Source organism: Pteropus alecto, unplaced genomic scaffold (assembly GCF_000325575.1).
Source record: "Pteropus alecto unplaced genomic scaffold, ASM32557v1 scaffold43, whole genome shotgun sequence".
NCBI classification, from domain to species: domain Eukaryota; kingdom Metazoa; phylum Chordata; class Mammalia; order Chiroptera; family Pteropodidae; genus Pteropus; species Pteropus alecto.
The window spans coordinates 2854423-2872325 of record NW_006435764.1 but is presented as its reverse complement, the minus strand read 5'-3'; positions in this window follow the sequence as shown (position 1 = coordinate 2872325).

Below are 17903 nucleotides of genomic sequence, written 5' to 3'. Positions count from 1 at the left end.
GTGATGATGGTGATGGTGATGGTGATGGTGATGATGGTGGTGATGATGGTGGTGATGGTGATGGTGAAGATGATGATGATGGTGATGGTGGTGATGATGATTCAAGTGTTTAGCTTATTTTCAGTTCTCAAAAAAAATTATAGCTATTGTTAACAGTGGGTAGAAGACGGGCTGAGAGATGAGCTGACTTTCAAGGTGGGAGACACCGAGAGGAGCCCGGTCTCGGTGCCACACTCAGCAGCGCCTGGCTCTTCACTCCAGAGGGGCCGAGTGAGCCTTGTTGACCTGGCTGTGAGCTCGGAGGAGATGGGAAGTTTAGGAGTCGCCTCGTAGCACCCTGATGGCAACTGCTAAGAGCCACGGGGCCTTCGTCTTAGGGACTCCAGGGCCAGTTGCACCCAAGGGAACTTGCAGCTAGGCCAAAGGAACCACAGCCACCCTCCTGGGTCCAGAGGGGATGCAGGCTTTGCACCTTACTCAGCTTCTCTGCTCCCACAGGGCTAGAGGCTGCTCCTCATGGTACCCAGAGTCCCACCTGGGCGGGAGCAGCCTTGACCCCAGTCCCTGAACCCCAAGGTGCTGGTTATGTGTGTGAGGGGTGGCTCCGTGACCTCTCACGTGTAGCAGCAAAACTTACTTCTTAGCCAAGCCTTTCGAGCAGGGCTTTACCAGCCCGGCCCCCACCACTCCCCACAGCCCAGGCTTTCTTTTCTGTTTTGTAAATTGGCTTTCTGAAAGCCACCTTGGCAGGCTTTGATGTGGCCCTTTGATAATTTGGCCTCGTCAATAGGCAGGCCCAGCCTAGGGAAGCTGACTTTGAAGCAGCGAGCTCTCTCATCCCAGCTACAAGAAAGGAAGGGGCTCCTGTCTCAAGCCTTGGGGGGCAAAGGAGTAGGCTGGGGGAAGGGGCTAATTGGCTACAAAGAATTCACGCAGAGGCTCTGTCAGTGCGAGGGTGAGGTCAGGGTCATGGGATGGGTGGCAGCTGAGGGCGGAGCCTCACAGAGGGAACCTTGCACGGGGCCTTTGGAGACAGGGAGGCCTGGTTTGCATTTCGGCTCTGGCGCATCCTCGCCACACGCCGTGGCAGGTCGCTTACCCGTCACGAGCCTCGGTTCCCTCGCTTGGAAGTGGAGTGGCAAACCTCACCTCCTGACCCCACCGCCGTGGGGAATAAGGGACGTGACGCGTAGAGATGGTGCCTGGCACACAGCAGGTGCTCAGGGCGGCTGGACGATGGAGGTGGTGGCGACGATGGCGGTGAAGATGCGGTGGCTGTGTACGCGATGATGATGGGGGTGACGAAGGTGACATGACTGTGCCGCTGAGGAAGAGGAAGGCCACGATGTCACGGAGACGGTGACGATGGCGGCGGTGATCACGGTGTTGGAGAGGGGAAGCTGATGAAGGCGATGAGGATGAAGGTGGCGGAGGTTAAGATGCCTCCACCGCTGAAGGTCGTTCCCGACCCCCGTTTACAGGCGTAGCCGGGGAGGGACTCGCCCAGAGTCACAAAGCAATTCGTGGCAGAGCCAGACCTGGCATCCCGGGCCCCCGACTCCCACTCTACTGCCCTTTCTCCCGATGTCCCTTGATGCCACCTTGAATCAAAACCCTGCGTGGATTCTCGAGACTCATGGGTACCCAGAATTAAATGACTTGGGCTGAGATCTTCAGATGCGTGGAGTCTGCCGCTTGCATCCTTGAGTCCTCATCCTCCTCCTCGTTTTTTTTTGTTTTTTTTTTAGTTACGATAGCCCCGTAGGTCGATGCAGCCAGTGGGATGTGAGCTGAAGTTACTGACTGGATGGGGATTTTTAAGAAAATCCTTTGCGCCCTTCCCTCTCTCTTCCTTCTCCTGCTTGGGATGCCAACAAGATGGCTGGAGCCGGAGCAACCATCTTGGATCATGAGACCACGAGAAAGGAAGTCACGTGCCGAGGAGGGGGGAACAGAAAGATAGAAAGGGCCAGGGTCCCTGACGGCCACAGGCTGTCACACCGGTGCCACAATGCTGACCCGCGCTGCAGAAGGGAAGCCCCGCCCTGCGGAGCACTCTCGCTGCTTGAGGGAGACAAGAAATAAAAATCAATGAGCAAATATGCTCAAGTCAGGTGGGGATAAAGCCAAGAAGAGGGGAACGGCCAGGTCGTGCTGCTCTAGAGGTTGCTGAGGTGACCTCTAAGTCCTGCGTAAAGGCTGAGAGGCAGCCACTTGGAGCGGGGAGGGCCAGTCCGTCGGAGGGGAGAGGGGCCTTGGAAATGTGCTTCGCGAGTTTGAGGAACAGCCAGGGGTTGGGAGCTGGGGTTGTGTAAACATTGGGGTGTGCATGGAGTTGGATGTGGCCCCCCCAAAAAAGTATGTCTCTGTCCTATTCTTGAAACCTGAGAATTGCCTTATATGGCGAAAAGTGTGCCGTTAAGGATCTCGGGATGAAGCGTCCCTTCCGAGCGCCCTGGGGGCAGAGAGAAGGGCCCGGCTGGACCCCTCTGATCAGCCAAACCAACCAGATGTGTTTTTCATGGGGAACAAGAGGCCATGTGCCCTCAGGGCGGAGACACAGTTGTGTGTAAATATTTAGAGAACTGGATGTGATGTATTCCTATAAGAAAAGATTCGTTTCCTTTTCTTTGAATGATTCTTTGAACGACAAAGTGGAAACACCCAATTGTTTTTACACCAACATACGGCGGGTCAGTGCTCCTCTGCGGGCTGAGGTGGAGTAGATCTCGACCAGCAGCCTTCCGTGGGGTGACAGCAGAACCTGGGCTCAGGTAACCCTGAGGCACGGTCACCAACAAGAGCTGCACGGGACAAAGACTAGCCATGAGACAAAGAATCCACAGGTAAGTGCTCTGGTCAGTCAAATGGAGTCAGAGACCTGGCAGCTGGCCGAGGAGGCAAACCTCCCTCGCCCCAAAGCAGTTTGCGGAAGACATCGTTTTTCCCACGGTGCCCGCCTCTGCCCCGCCCACCCCTGCTCGCCCACATCACCTCTTCTCTGCTCTTCACCTGTCCAGCTGCTGGCTCCAGGTGAGCAGTTACTCTAGGTGGGTGCAGCACTCAGGCGCCCCTGAGCTGTGAGTACAAAGAGGACTTTCCTTGGGCCGCTCGAGAGGGGCAGAAAATCAGCCCATCAAGGCGGAAAAAGCACCTGGGCGTCTAGCCAAGGGGCCGGCGGAGCTGGAGAGCGTGACGCGGAGCCTGGAGACCACCATGCTCCTCGGTACCGTGGCCGCCCCACTCACCGCAGCGGGGGAGCTTTTAAGGGCGCCGAGGAGCACCAGCCGTGGCCAGACTGCTCGCGGCCACGCGCCTCCAGGACACACCACCCCACACGGCACCACAACTTCCCACGGGCGGAAGGAGGGAGCTCGTGTCCGCACGTGCCGAACACCTACTGTGTGCCAGGCTCTGCGCCGCGGGCTCCGCGTGTTTCGTGTCACTTAATCCTCCCCGTGGCTCGTGAAACAAGAGCTATCGAGATCCTCAGAGTCCATCTTACCCGCCCCGGCCCTGCTCCAGGGCCACAGACACAGACACGAACACGACGCCACCTCCTCAGGGAGGCTTCCGGTGCTGGGGACGTTCTGGGTTTTGAACACAAGCATGTTCGGTTTGAAAATCCCCGAGGTGTATCTCGCCACCTGTGCGTTCACCGTATTTAGAGAAACAAAATTTAATCCCCACCTTCACTGAGGTTACATCCTGGCCTGTGGGGGACAGTGACCCGATGCGGCAGGCCGAGTCAAGGCCCCCCTTATGCGGCGAAAGGACTTTGCCGATGTGATTAAGCTCAACAGGTTGACACGGGAGATTATCCTGGATCACTCAGGTGGGCCCTAACCGTAATGTCAGACGTCCTTGGAAGAGAGAGGCAGGGCGAGTTTTATCACACTTGATCACCGCCTCAGGGAAGCTTCTCGACCACCCTAGCAGGAACGGCAAGGCCCCGGCACTGCCCGCCCCGTGCACGGACCACACTCGACACCTCTGCCATGAGCTCCGTGGGCCTTGCTCACAGCATGGCCACAGCTAAATGAACGCCTGCGGAGGGAGTGGACGGCTCAGGGAGGTGACGGGCTGGAGGACTGGTGCCAGGAGCCTGGTTCTGGAGCCCTCTGGGAGACCCCACCCTCTGGCAGCCCCCATCACGCAGCAGGCCACGGCTGTCCCACAAGGCCCTCAGGCAAGAAGGGGACACAGCCCAGGGGAGGGGCGTTTGCAAAGCGAGTCTGCAAAAGCCAGCCGAGCGGCCAGGAGTCAGGTACGGTCGCCACGGCAGGCGGCCCGCGCTCACCTGCCCGTTTCCTCGTGGACGGGAAGGCTCTGCGGAGCCTGGGACCGAGCCCGGCGCCTTGGCTTCCTGTTCCACCCACAGCCTTGAACTGGGGGACCGTGGCTCGGCCAGTCCCGCATCGGGAGTCTGCAGCGGGTTGGGGGTGCCTGCAGCTGTCTTTGCGTTCCCGCTTTATTTTTGACTGTTAGAGATTGCTTCTGTATTGCAATCTGGGTTGTTTCGGTTTGTTTGTTTTTAATTTTCATGGAATACTTACTTGGTTGCAAAGTCAGATTTACCAAACAAGGTCGTTTGCGTTTTCTAAGGCTCTTAAAACAAAAGACCACAAACTCAGCGGCTTAAAACAGCACGGTTTGGAGACCGGAAGGCCAGACTTCGGGGCTTGCAGGGGAGGCTCTTCCTGGGGACTCGAGGCGGGACCGTCTCCTGCCCGGGGCTTCCCGCAGCCTTGGCTCGTGGCCCCTTCCCGAATCGCTCCTGCCTCTGCCTCTGTCCTCACGGCAACTCACGCTCCAGCCCGCCCGCCTCCCACTTGCAAGGACCTTGTGAGGACACGCCCCCCTACCCCCCCAGGAATCCAGAACAATCTCCCATCTCCAAGTCCTCAGCTCATCACACCTGCAAAGTACCTTTGGCCGTAAGGTCAGGTATTCATGGATTCTGGGGATTAGCATGTGAGCATCTTTGGGGGGCTTCGTCTTCTCTACCACAGGAGATATATTCAAAGAAGTCTGGCTTCCATCCCCGCCTGCCCCCGCCAAGCAGAGGAAACCATTCTTGAAATTTACATACCTTAAAATTCGCTCTGTGGCGTCTAGTTCTGTGGGTTCTGACGGATGCTCCCACCCCACGGTGGAGTCTGGACGCAGTTGCTTGGAGACGAGGGAGGGGTGTTTGGACCCTGGTGGGGTCCTCCCAGCAAAGCAAACCTGGCCGGGCCGTGGGCGAGGGGATGGGGTGGGGCAGGCCGAATCAAAGGCCAGTAAAAACAGACTGTATGGAGGTGACCTTTCAGAGGGAACTAGATGCCAATCAGCCAATGTTCACTATTCCATGGCTGTGGGCTGGGCACAGAGCACTTTAGGGACTTGGTGCCGTCTCAGGTTATAGCTGTGACGTCAGGAGCCCCTGCCTCTACTCTGGAATCGAGTGCAGCCCTGGGTGTGGGACCCAGCTGAGGTGGTGGCCCCCTGGCTGCGGCTGGGGCTTTTGGAAACCTCATCGAAATGAAGAATGGCCTCGTGTGCGCTGTCTGGGCAGCTGGTGGCCCATGGGGACGGCATCCCCAGAGACAACGAGGAGCCGGTGGCCCTTTCTTCAGCCGCCGAATAAAAGCCGACCTCAGCTCCACAAAAAGACAGAGTGAATCACTTCTGCAGTGGCTGCATTTCCTTTGAGGGGCCTGTCACTGGCACCGGGTGGCAGGAAAACGTTTTGTCATGCGCGTCAGCGGCCTTTCTCCAGCCTCGGAGGGCCCAGGGGCTGTGCTACTCCCAAGAAACCCCTCGCTCATCCATCAAACTCACGATGAAGTGACAGATTGCTGTCTTAGAGCCATGCCCCAAAACCAACTACCGGAAGGTGTCAAAGGCCTGTCCCCGGGGGACACCCCCTCCCGCCAGAGCCTTTCTGTGGGGGCAGGATGCAGAAGGCTTACTGATCAATAAGGAAGTCCCCACGGCCGCCAGCAACTCCCTGGTGCCCTGGGGGTCAGGCTGCCGGGGCCCCCTTTGCTATCCCACTGTAGCCAGGGGTGTCCAGCCCCACCCCCCCTAGACACCCGAAGTCCCGAACTCTTGTTACCTCCAGAGGTGGCTTTGAGAGGTCTGGACGGCCGGGCTGCACCTCTGGGCACCTACCTGGTGGCCTCCGCCTGGCCCGGCACCTTCCTCCCCTCCGTGCCCAGGCTGCGGCCCACGGAGAAGCCCTCCTCCTCCTCCCCCGGCCTCCGGCACCTCAGCGGCGGCCCAGCAGAGCTGAAGCCAAGCCCTTCGCTGACATCAGTGATGATGGCGATGCTGAGGACGGGAGCTAGAGCCGACAGATGGCTCGGGCAGGGTGGCCCGAGGCCAGGGCAGGCTGCTCCGAGCTGGCGACTTCTAGTCGAGGCCTAAAAGCCGAGAGGACAGTGGCTGTGACCGGGAGGGGCTGGGCGGCATGTTGGGGGCAGGGCCCAGGCAGGACTGTTTGGGCACCAGCTCCTCGGGGTGGGCCCCTGAGCCCGACGGGGGTGGGAGAGGCGGCTGCCATACGGGATGGGCGGAGGTATGGAAGGTGCCTGGGTCTCGGGGTCAGGGCTCCAGGCTAGCAGCCCACCTCCTCATTCACTGACGATTTGTTGTCTGGGCATCAGAAAGAGAGACGTGACCAGCCCAGAGAGGGGTGGCTTTCTGCCCAGGGTCACACAGCAAGCAAGTCCCAGAGCTGGGTCCCCACCGCTGTCTCTGCCTCCTGCCCTGCCCAGACAGTGCCATGGCGTGGGGGCTCCGCCTACAGCTGCAGAGAGCCTGTGGACGGAGAACCCCAGTCCCCAGGCTGACACTCCACCTGCCCGACGTGGCTGAGGGTGTCGAAGAAAAGGTCCAGAGGTGACCAAGGGCGCCACCGAGAGCAGCCTGGCGGCGAAGCCCAGGGCACAGGCAGCCAGTCCTGGCCATGCCTCCAACCAGAGGCCCTGGGCCACTGCAGCCAGCCGGCCCGCAGGAACCCACTCTGCCCGCCTGGACACTCCCCGCCAGTGCCCTAGGAAGCCCCCGCTGTCCATCTGTCCGCTTCTCCTGCTGGCCTGTGGTCCCCCGGTGTTTCGTGGCCAGTTCCATCCCACTCCACCAGCGGATGTGACGTGGCCCTGGGCCTCCACTCAGAAGCCTCCTGCGGTCGCCCCACCAAGTGTGACTCCCAGCAGAGCAGGTCTCGCTGGCACCAACCGTCCACAGTGTCCTGGCATGCTGGGTGGTCTAGACGGGATGTGGCCATCAGTGGGTGACCGGGTGAATTTATCCCGCCAGTAAGGGCATGTCTGTGTCTGTTTTATGATGACTCAGGCGGCACCTGGCTGGGGCGGGGGTGGGCACAGGGGTCCCAGCAGCTGCTGGCTTTTCCCCCAACCTGTCCCCGTCACGACAGCCTGTGAGGAGCCTGGGGTGGGACGTCAGAGGCCGGCGTGTGCGTGTGCAGAGCGTGAGGAGAAGCCGACCTGGGCTGAGCCCCAGCAGGCGTGCAGGCGCTCTGCTCTCCCTCTGGGCTGCGGGGAGGGGACCGAGGCCCAGGGGGACACCGACTGAGCTTTCACTATGAGCACGGCCGAGGACTTTCTCTGCTCGACCCCCGAAACACCCTTGTGCTCTGGCAACGGTCGTGGTTTGGGGATGATGTCTGTTTTCCGATGACGAGGCTCGGCAGGGTCCCGGCCTGCCCTCAGCCACGAGAGCCGGATGGGGCAGCAGGACAGGTGTCCGGCGGGCCTCCTTTCCCCGGGCCCCAGCTGCCCCAGGTGTGACCTCGGGAGAGTCCTGGAACGTCCCCCAGTCGGGTCTCTGAGCCGGCAGGTGCGGCCGAGAGGTGTCTCCGGGCCGAGGCTTGGGTGCCCGGCTGGCCCAGGGCATGGCACCGCCGTGCTCCAAGACGGTTGAGGTTGACGATGTCATCGTCGTCACCGTGAAGTCCACTCTGAAAGAGGTCACGCAGGACAGCAGAGCCCGGTGTCGAGCTGCCACCCGCACAGCAGCAGGGACCGAGGCCCTCGTCGTCGTCCAGGGGACACCGCCCACCCCCACTTGGGAGGGGCACGCCCTTTGAATCAGGGAGAAGTGACTCGCCCTTCCCCCGCCCACCTTAAGAGCCAGGTACCCACAGAAGACGGGCTTGGGTGGGCGAGGCACCTGCTCTCGTCAACCGATGCCATCAAGGCCAGAATTTCTCATGGGAAAAGCAGCGCTGTGGCTGCATAGAGGCGGGGGAAGTGTGCGGGCTGGCGGTCACGGGGGCGCCCGGCCCGGGGCCGTTCAAAGTCCGCTGTTATCTGTGCTGGGGCCGTTTGGCTTCTGCAGGGCACAAACAGGGCAATTGAAGTGGGCGGCCGTGTCTTTCCGGACGACAAACGTCCCCTCGCTAATTGCCACATCAAATGAACGGGAACCCCCCAGTGGAAGCCCTCAAATTACCGTGAACACACACCGCTGCCCGAAGGCCAAGGGGCGCCCTGCTCCCCCCCCGGATCGGGTTTCTGGCGGGGGCGGAGATGCAGGCAGGTTCCGCTTCCCCGGCCGCCCGCTATGCCAGCCCAGCTGCCCTCACCCATTGTCTCCGGCCGCCCAGCCAGCACGCGGCCGCCTGCACGGAGCCCCAGCCTCAGAGGAGAGGCCTTCTCCCCTGGTCACGCCCCGGTGACAGGGTGCCAGCTCCCAGGCCGGGGCCCACACAAGCCAAAGGGGGGGGGGCCGGCAGCCTCGGCACCTTCAAAGGGGCCATCAAGCACTGAGGTGACGCCGAAGCCTCCGCGTCAGCCCCCACCCCTTGGGGCTCTTTGCCGTCCTGACTGGTGGGGGCAGGGGAGGCTGGAGTCTGGTGGCCAGCCCCCTTTGCTGTCCTGTTCCCAGCGGGTCCAATTCCTGTATCAAAACTGGGGACACGCTTTACTGAGTGCTTCCGACGCCAGGTACGAACTCTTCACCCCGATGCCTGTTGGGCGGGAGTAGAAGCATCACCCCATTTTACAGATGCGGAAACAGAGACTCAGGGAGGCCCAGAGCCTTGGCCCATGGCTGCCCACAGGCTGGCAGGGGAGAGACACTCATCACCCACTAGCGACGACGAACCTCTGACATACCAACATCCACACGATGTCAGGGGCGTGTGACTATCAGTTATGAGGGGCGCACACAGCTCCGGGGGTGTGGCTGGTGACGGTCCCCTCTTCCAGGCTGCTCCCCTCCTGAGGCCAAACTTCTCTCTCCACGTAAGTAGTGCTGACTCCCGCTTGACTAGCTTCATCCGACCCTGCTCGGTTCTCACACATCAACTTGCAGTCTGGTGGGGGAGGTGGGACAATGACAGAAATGGGGGTGAGGAGCCCCTCGGAGGGCAGGACAGAAAGCGAGGAGCAGCCCGGCCCACCTGAAGGCAGGGTGCTAGCCAGATGAGGCGGATGGGCGGGATCACGCTGAACCGGAGGTCCAGTGGCCGCAGGGCTTGGCCAGAACCGGAGCCTGGACGGGAGAGGTGGAAGCGACAGCCAGGCACAGCAGGAGGCAGGGCGGCTGCAGAGGGCGGTGGCTCCTGGGCTGGTAGACATCTTGGTCTCAGTGACAGCTTGTTAGCTGGACGATGTGTCAGAACCCGGTTTCCACACGCCTACTCGTCAGCTTCGCTGGATCGGGGTACCTGGGAATCGGGGCGCCCAGGACGACACGGACGGCACGGACTCTGACCCGCAGTGGGTTCTCGCCACATGCGAGCAACTCAGAGCCTCGGACGGGCCACTCCCCTTCCCTGAGACTCACTCTAAAACTCCATCGCCGGTGACCGTTTAAAAGCGTTTCTTTGGCAGGAGGGCCTGGTTCCTAAATGGGACAAGTGCAGAGGAAGCAGAGAGAACTGGGGATGTGCTGGGGGCAGGAGGGGGGCCCCCTGGCTCGCGTGTTCCTCCCCAGCGCCCCCCAACTGGAGCATGTGCAAAACACAGATGTCCTCTCGGGTTCTGACGGTCCAGGCCCCGGGAAGCAGGTCAGCACGGGAGAGCGCTGCCCAGACGCCTGCCGCCTGGGCCCCCGCGCTGCCGGCTCCGTGATGGGGGTGGGGAGCCAGCACACGCCTCCCTGGTGCTGCCCCGAGGTGCTGCCCACCGCCTGGGACTGCTCCCCGGGGCGTTTCTCCATGAGAAACGAAATGAAAAACCAACAGCTACTTTCTCTTCTCCAGGTGACACACCTGCCTGATTCAGCCACCCGTGCTCATGTTTGGAGAGAATCGAGCCCTCCCCGCCAGCCCCGACACCTGATGGATTAAGGGGAGCACATGTACTCTCCCCACTTCACAGATGAAGTAATTGAGATTTAAAGAGATAGAGTGACTGTCCCAAGGCCCCAGGGACCGTAAAATGTGGAGCTGCTGTTGGCGCCATGATTGTGCCGCCCCGGATCTGTGTGCTCTGGGGCTGTCCCGCCCTCCATCCCAGCCCCTCTGAGACGCAGGGTCTCTCAGCCTCTTTCGCGTCCAAAATTCACAACTTGCTATTTTTGCCACTGGACTTGAGGTGTCCCCACCCCCAGGGGCGCGACGATTGCCCAGCAGTTCAGCTCACCCGCACAGGCGCACATTTCATAGGATGCGGTCGCACACCCCGTGGCCTTCCGTGCCTGCGGGCTTTCGCTGGGCGTGCCGTGGTCGAGGTCCGTCCACGTAGCAGTGTGCGCCAGAGCTTCCCTCCTTTTCATGGCCAAAGAGTATTTTATTATCTGGATGGACCACATTTGTCTAAACACCCGTCTGTCGATTGACATCCAGGCTGTTCCTACCTTTTGGTGATTGTGAATAACGCGGCTGTGAGGGGACACGTGCGCGTCTCTGTTTGAGTCCCTGTTTCAATCGCTTTGGGTTTATTCCCAGAAGTGGAACCATTGGGTCCCATGGTGACTCTGCGTTTACCGTTTCGCGGGACGGCCCGACCGTGTCTCACGTGGCCACCCCGTTTCCATTCCCATCAGCAGTGCACGAGCGTGGCCGTTTCTCCGCATCCTTGCCAACGCCTGTGACTCTCTGTTTTTGGTGATCGCCACCCCAGTGGGTGTGAAGTGGCATCTCGCTGTGGTTTCGATCTGCGTCTCCGTGGTGACCGGTGACATGGAGCGTCTTTTCACGTGCAGGTGTCCATCCACTTTGGAAAAGTGTCTGTTCAAGTACTTTGCCCATGTTTTAAGTGAGTTTTTGTTCTTTTTGCTGTCAACTCGTAAGGGTTCTTTAGACATTCTGAATATCACTTAACAGTTTTTTTAAGGCGAGGCTCGCATTTTCATTTTACAGCGGGTCCCACCAACGGCCAACGGCCCCGGAGACGGGCGAGGGGGTGAGGACTCGGGGAGCCTCGTGCGGGTGGGCCCGTGTGCCCCGCCGGCCTGGGCTGCGTGGGGGGAAGCACCAGCAGCAGGGGGCACACGCCAGGGACAGCCTGTTGGTGCCACAGTTTCCAGACGTGATCATGAATCGACCTCATTAAGTCGTTGTAGCGAATGGATGACTTCATCGACAGCAGAGAGCCTGGCACGTAGGAAGGGCTCAGTAAACGTTAAATATTATTTCTATATAAAATATAGAGCACATGATGCTCCATAAGCAAAGGATTACCCGTTAACACTATAGATTTTGCCCCCCAAATGTCATAAACCTAAAGAAGCCGTACAGCCCAGGCTTAGCAAGGTGCCGGGGTGACAGGCTCTTTCGTGCAGGGAAATAAACAACTTTTTCCTTTTATTTCTGAAAATCTCCTTAAAATAGAATTGGGCGTTTAAAGTAAAGATAACAGTAGATTATTCTGGGGTTTACAAAATATGTAGAAGTAAATGCATGACAACCAGAGCTTGGAGGTGGCAGAGGGATGTTGAAGTAAGAATCTTACCCCATGCGTGACATGCCTGTGACAGAATGGTAGAGTGTGACACGTAAACTTCAAAGCAAGCGCTAAACAAAAAACCGAACGACCCCCTCCCCCCAGAAAAAGCGAAGAAGCAAAGCCACGGGGCAGACGGAGGGGACAGAGCGGAACCGTAAAGGCTCAGCTAACCCAAAAGCAGACAGAGAGAGAAGGTGAACATCTGGATGCGCCCACGTCAGTGCTCACGCTGAACGGGGGTGGTCTAAACGCCCCCCGTAAACGGCAGGAGAGTCAGGCTAGACCCGAGAGCAGGACGGCACCGTGACCATCTGCAGCTAGCCACGTGAAGCGTGAAGACGCACAGGTGAAAAGCACAGGGAGGGACCACCCGACGCCCCGCCCCCCCCGACCTGGGTCCCTGTGGATCAGGGACGTTCCCAGCACGTGTTGGCGTGCACCCACCTGGCTCCCGTGTCATCCAGGGGTCCAGCTCTCTGCTCTCTTTAAGGACAGTGTGACGTGGGGAGCTTTCGGGCGACGAAATATTCTGCGTGATTCCAGGTTCGCTTTCCCACATTTGGCAAACCCACCGTTGGACACAAGGAGTCGACCCTAGTGTAGCCCTTAGACTTGAACTAGCAACGACGTATCGGCGAGGGTTCAGCAAGGGTAACAAACACGTCACTCTAAGTAAGGCGAGGTGTTCACGGTGGCGGAGCCGGGAGGCGGGCATGTGGAACCCCATACACTATTAGCCGGCCGTTTGCAAATCGGAAACTGTTCTAAAAATAGCCTGCTACTTGTTTAAAAACAAAGCAACCTGCGGCCCAGCAGGGGTCCGCGCTTGGCCTGGGAAGTGGGCAGCACCCCGACAGTGACAGCCCTGGCTGCAGCCACCGGCCTCCTCAGCCTGCCGCCAGGGCCACTCCGCACAACTCAGCGCTTATCACTTAATAGCATTAATTATCGCAGCTCCTTCCCGGTTACAGTAGCTTATCAACAGCGTGTGGGCACATTGCTGGAGTGCCTGGTAATGCTGTGGTGGCTGGCGCAAGCTTCCAGAACCTTCCGGCCCCAGCTTTGCCTCAGGCCAGCCGTACCTCAGTGTCCCCATGCTCACCGGTGTCAAGGCACACAGAGGCCCGGACAAATGGCCACCAAGAGCAGTCTCTGCAAGACACGGTGGGGAACTCAGACCCCCCCTCCAGCCCCGAGATGCTCGGCCGCTCCAGGCCCTGCCTCACCCTGCCCTGCTGTCCAGCCCCCGGCAGCTAGGAGGCGAGAGGTCGGGAGCAGAGCTCCAGTGCTGTGTGCGGCTGGGTCACTTACTCAGCCTCTCTGTGCTCAGGTGTTACTGAAAAGCGGCCGCTGGACCACAGGGTTGATGGGGACAGCGTATGGTCAGCACATCGAGAGCACGTCGTAACAAGGGCAGCCTGTTTCTTGACAGCTCGTGTGTCATGGTTGTGGCAGAGAGGACAGAGAGGACCTCCTTAGAGCGGTCAGGAGACAAAGCCAGCATGTCCCGAACTGTACAAGTCAGTTCCAGCAGCCACGACAGATCCCACAGCCTGGGGGCATAAAGGGGCAGACGTTTCCTGTCCCCTGTCCTGGAGGCTGGAGTCTGAGCTGTGGTCTTTTGTGGGCCAGGTGTGGGCGGGCGGTTCCCCCCGAGGCCTCTCTCCTGGGCGTGTGGACGTCATGTCTTCCTTCTGCGTGTCTGTGTCCCCATGTCCTCTTCTTATGAGGACACCAGTGACACTGGATTAGGGCCCACCCTAGTGACTTGCTTTTAACTTAATCGCCTCTGTAAAGACCCATCTCCAAACACAAGGCCAGGACTTCAATGCGGGAATCTTGGGGGACACAGTTCAGCCCGTAGCCCTAGCAAATTCCTGAAATACGCCCACGGACCTGACGCCGTAAGGCAGACGGCAGCGAGCAGCGGGGATGGGAGTCCAGGTGGGGTAAGGGGTGGGGGGCCCCTGTAAGCTCTGTCCCAGGGCGGAGATGGGACGCTGCAGAGAGGAAAGCAGTGCACCCAGCCTGCCAAGTCGCCACGTGGCCCTGACTGCTTTCTGCACCCGTCCATGTCTGGGGAGGGACAAAGGGCTCGTTGGAGCCTCGCTGGGGCCTCGCTGGGGCCTCCCTGGGGCCTCGCTGGGGCCTCGCTGGGTTTTTGTAAAGGTGCAGAGGGCTAAGGGGAGCTGAGCAGACTGGACCACCCAGAGGAGGCGGGATCCTTAATATGAATTAGCATCCGGGCAACACTCAAGGCTGGAGGACCTGGGGGCATCGGGGCCCAGCTCGCCCCCGTCCCGACCTCCCTCTCCCAGTGACAATGCCCAGCCCGAGAACCGCTTTGGGAGTCTGGGGAGCAGAGGTTGGAGCTGACTCAGGCCTCCGCACTAAACGCCACATGGCTGCTTCACACACGATCTCCTTTGAACCCCGCAGGAGAGGTCCCCATTTTTGCGGAGTGGATAGCCGGGCGCAGAGGCTAAACGCCATTCCCGGGGTCTCCGGCCTGCCGGCGAGTGGCCAGTGGCTTTCCTGGGTTCAGGCCCACGCTGCCAGAGTGATTCGCCAAGGAGACTCCAGAGGGGTCCCAGAGGGCCGGGTCCCCGGCACCCAGGAGCAGTCTGAGGCGGAGCAGGCGTGAGTGGCTCTTTGCGGGGCCTTAGGCGACGCTGGGCTCTGTGGTGCTGGCTGTGCTTTTAACTCCGAGGGCTCACCGAGCCGCACTCGGCATTTGCTCCAGCCGCAGGGGACTTTCCTGTCCCACCGCTGTGCCCTGCAGCCAGCAAGGACTTTCGTCCTGCAGAGGGCTCTGGCTGCCTCGCCATCAGGCAACGGAAAGAACTAATTTTCGGCAAACGGGAGACTGCCTGCCACTTAGCCAGGAATCCGGGCTGATTGGGAAGGTTCTCCGTTGCTGTCTTTAGCTGTTTATTAAACTGGCTCAAACTGGAAGCAATGGCCGGGCCAGCCTCGGGCGGCTTGCGTGCGTCTGGGGTCAGTCACGGCTGTCCCAGGCTGATTGATGTGCCCCCCGGGCCACCTCCTCACTCCGACACACAGCTCCAAGCTCCAGGCCCGAGATTAGCCGCCCATGTCTCGCAGGCCTGGCTGCCTCTGGAAAGGCCTTTTTTGCCTCAAAATCTACGCCGTGTCCCCCACCTGGACTACGGATGTTCCCGAGTCTCTCCGTGGACACCGGCTTGGCCATACAGCGCTGAGCAGGACTGTCCCCAGCACCACGCCCCGAGACCCTCCCAGCCCCAGCGGCCTCTGCTCATCACCCCGCGTCGGCTTCGAGGCTCTTCGCTCAATCCGACCGGTCTCACGGGTCTATTTGCGCGCCCCTCCAGAATGTGGGGTCCAGGAAATCGCAGCCCCTCCCCTTCCCACGCATCCAGAGCCTCTGGGTCCTGGAACGTTGCTGGTGTACAGCTGGCGCTCAGTCAGTAGGCGCTGAGTGTCTCCCTTCTGTTTGGAAACCGAAGGTTTCTCAGACGAGCAGCTCGCGAGGAACATGAAGGAGATGCTGCTGGAAGCAACGGCCAGGCAGCCACGTGGTCCCAGACCCGGCCGAGGGCTCTGGGGCCGGGAGTGACCCCGGTCGTGTCTCACACTGGAGAGGAACACCCCACCCCCAGGGGACGCGGTCCAACGACGCTGTGACCTAAACATCCAGGCGAGGGCGGTGGTCTCGCCACCCCATCCCCCACCCGCCCCGCCGAAGACCGGAATCAGGAAGCCAGATAATAGCAGGGTGAGGGCGTGGGGAGCTGGGAGCCTCACACCCCCACCCCGGAGGCGATGGAAATAGTGCAGCTGCTTTGGAAAGCGGCCTGAAAAGCTCCCCAAATAATTACATCTAGAGCGACTCCGGCCCAGCAGTTCCGTTCCTAGAAATGAAAACGTAGGTCCTCACAAAAATGGGTCCGCACGAATGCTCAAAGCAGCGTTATTCGGCACGGCCGCAAAGTAGGCACGACCCAGATGTCCAGCAACCAACAAAAGACAGCACAGTGCGCTCCGGCCATGCGATGGAATATTACTCGGCCATGAACAAGGGAGGAAGCGCTGACACGTGCCACGGCGTCCTGCTAAATGAAAGGGGCCGGGCACGAACGACCTCACATCACCTGATTCTATTCATACGACGTGTGCAGAGCAGGCAAATCCGTAGACAGAAGGTAGACCAGAGGTCGCCGAGGGCTGGGAGGGACGAGGGCATAAGACGATGGCAGCTGAAGCATGCGGCGCCCTGGGCCTCTCGCATCCTGCCCGTGTCTGACTGGGACACGCTCGGAGCCAGGGCTGCACCCTCCCTCCCTGGGGTAAACTGTAAAGCCCCCACTCTCTCTCGTCACACTGGCTGGGCCAGTGCTCTGGCCCCCTGTCCTGGCCGGGGAGCAGGGGACTTGGGGTGGCTCTTGAGCGGGAACCCGGAGTCCTGCCCAGGTGGGGCCGTCAGAGTCCTGAGTCCACTGAGGTCCCCTCTTCTGGGGCCTCGGCATCCCCAAGGCTGGGTCCACTGTGGATGTGTTCCAGTTGGGGCCTTCGGGGCCTGTCAGAGCACAGAGGGCCCCCCACGTGCTCATCCCGGACACTCGCAAATACCCTGCACCAGCCTCACTCCACCCACACACACTTCTGGGGGCCCTTCTCGCCTCAAGGCTTGCTATGGGGTGGGGGACACAGAGGGGAGCTAATACCAACGGGGCCTCTCCCCAGGGTGCCCAGGGTTCAGCTGGGAAGACAGATGTTGATCACATTATGGAATCGGGGCTGCGAGAGCCTTAGGAGGGGGCTGAGAGGGAGAAATGAAAGGACCTACCTGGGGAGGTGACAATTGGCCCAGGGAGGGAGTCAGGGGACAGAGCAGGGCCGATTGCTGGGGGAGGGGCGGCCTCTGAACCCGAAGGAAGGCTCTGGAAGGCCACACGCCGCCGGGGGTGTTCTGATCCAGTCTGCTTCTGGACAGACCCCTCTGGCCACCCCGTGCAGTCCAGCTGAGGCAGGGGGCCCGGTGCATACCCCAGGGCTGCCCGCTCCCTGCAGCGTGGGGCCTGCCACCCCACCTGACGGCCACTTTCGAGGCCTGTGATCCTGGTGGCATCCTGAGAGCCGGCTGCAGTGGCCACGCTCCCACTGGCCGGCATGGGGCGGGGGTGGGACCTGCAGAGAGAGGCAGACCCCAGCACAGGTGCACAAAAGGTGTGATCTCGGCAGCGTCCGGGTTCCAGCTCCTCCTCCTCCTGTTCGAATTGGGCCCGGCCATGGACAAAATGGCTTTGATGAGCCAAATGGTGGGGTATTTTTTGTTTTTTTTTTTTAAGGAGGCACTGGAATGGCCCAGTCACCCAGGCACGGTGTCACATGGAGATCTAGGCCTGAGAAGGGGTGGGAGCCTCTGCCCCTACACGCCCGTCACCCAGGACAGCTGCACCTCTGCCTTCCCCGAGGGCAGGGCTTCGAAAGAGAAGAGACATTGTCACCTGGACTAAACTGTTAAAAAAAAAACTCAACAGTGTCTCATCTCAAGGCCTTTTCCAGGGTTTCAGGGGGGCCAGGGAGCTGAGGTTCCCGGCCCCCCTTGTTCTTGAAGTCGTGGGCAGGGCCGGTGGGTGGGGGCCTGGGCCCCTTCCTGCCCTCAGCGCAGACACTCCCTTTGCTCAGTGGGGGCCCGGCTGACCCAGCCCCTTCCCGGGCACCACGGATGCCGCAAGGTGGGTGGGCATTTCTCAGGTGGGGAGGCTGAGCCGGGAAGATGGGAGAGTCGGGCCCTTCGCCCTCCTCCTCCCACCAGCTGAGCCCCTGCCCTGTCTCGGGGGGTCTCTCGTCAACTCACAGACCCTACAGAAAGGGAGATGGGCCCCGCTCCCCCAGGCCCATCCTCGCCCCCTTAGCCTCCTGTTGAACACCCCCAGCCTCTCCCACAATCCATTCCAGGGCCGCCTATGACCTTGCTAAATCCAGGACAGCACGGCCCTGCCTGCTGCCCCC